The 1,523-nt window shown below is 42.3% G+C and overlaps 1 non-coding gene across 1 annotated transcript; it reads right to left on the bottom strand.

The window, feature by feature from the left end:
- Positions 1-372: 372 nt before the first annotated feature.
- Positions 373-486, bottom strand: LOC139274447 (U5 spliceosomal RNA). The gene has a single exon (XR_011595505.1). It is a non-coding gene; the product is annotated as a U5 spliceosomal RNA (small nuclear RNA).
- Between the last annotated feature and the right edge of the window lie 1,037 nt (positions 487-1,523).

Genomic DNA, 1,523 nt, shown 5'->3' on the forward strand with positions numbered 1-1,523 from the left:
TCAGATCAGCCATGATCTTATTGAATAGCGGAGCAGAAGAAGAGCCATATTACCTACTCCTATTTCTTATGTTTAGCTCTGTCAAGCCTGTCTGGTGGCTGGTGTACAAAGACCACTACACGTGAAAACAATCCACGCACAGGCATCCTCCCACGCTCCAAGATTTAGTTCGGAATCTGGAGTTTTAAGATTCTTCTGAAAGCTGGCGACCCCCAGGTGGGCAAGTTAACTCCCACAAACAAGTGCTTTACTACGACATTCACAACTACAACAAGTAGAACCAATAGTCAAATCATCAGCAGTCATCGCAACCAGTACAAAGCCACACCTACTACATAACGCAAAGATCAGTCTGTTTTTGAACAATAAGACAGCCCCACTAAAGCAGAGCCTCGAAAAATTAATTAAAACTCTGAATGTTACTCTCCACGGAAATCTTTAGTAAAAGGCGAAAGATTTATACGATCTGAAGAGAAACCAGAGGGTACTGATTGTTCCCGCGCAGCTCCTCGCCCACAAGCGACGGCTTGCCTCTTTAACGTTGGGCTGAGCCGCTAGAACTAACTTCTAGAAAAGATATATTACCACAAATCAATACAGCGCGAGGGAAAGTAACTGGAAACTTCAGTGTCCGTGAAAATCAGTTAAACCTGAAGTTTATTTTAGTTTCTTGCTAAGTATTATGAAGAACATTGTGGGTATGTAAATGAGCTTGAGCTTTGTGTGGGCTGGGTTTACAGTGACGTGTCCAATTCTTCGGTACAACTTTACTTCGGGTTTTTATTCTCTCTCGGTGTGATTTGAAGCTTAAGGTAAACATTTTGGATCAGTGCGGTTTCTGCTCATGAGCAAACGTGTTTTAGTTTTTTTTTTGAAATTCGTAGCCAATCGTTCCAATTCTTTGTCAAATCACAAACGCCAGAGGTCACCTTGGGCGCATTCAAGGATCACTCTGCGCCAATGCTCTTAGCCAAAAGGCCTAGAGCCACTGCACCGTTCCTGGAAGTACTGCAATACCAGGTTCGTGCCATGGAGGTGGATGGGTCAAGCCACCCCACCCACCCATACAGGAAGCATTAACACAATGAGAGCAGACACAGAGCTCAGAGCCGTGCACTGTCCACGTCTAGTATCCATTTCACTGATTTCAATGATATAAACCAGACTTGTTACTGTATTGGTCTGAATTTTGTTAAATTTCAAAATGTACTTTATTCATATAAAAATTTGTACAGTACATTCAAAAGCAGTTCAGTATATTTAGCTGCGGTCAGCAATCCCACACACTACATTTGGCTGCTGACGGCAGTTCCGTTCGATACATTTCCTTGCTTTTCATTTCAAGTACAATTCGGTACAATACGGGATACATTGTAGTACATTCGACAAATTACATTACATGTGTCACTATACAGGACACGGAATGGCTGATGGTACATTTACATATTTTCTTTTCAACGTGCATTACGAAACAGACCTTGCATTGTACATGGCACGACATAGGTGTTTACAGATCATGGTGC

The sequence above is a fragment of the Pristiophorus japonicus genome, chromosome 9 (genome assembly GCF_044704955.1).
Source record: "Pristiophorus japonicus isolate sPriJap1 chromosome 9, sPriJap1.hap1, whole genome shotgun sequence".
In the NCBI taxonomy this organism is placed as follows: domain Eukaryota; kingdom Metazoa; phylum Chordata; class Chondrichthyes; family Pristiophoridae; genus Pristiophorus; species Pristiophorus japonicus.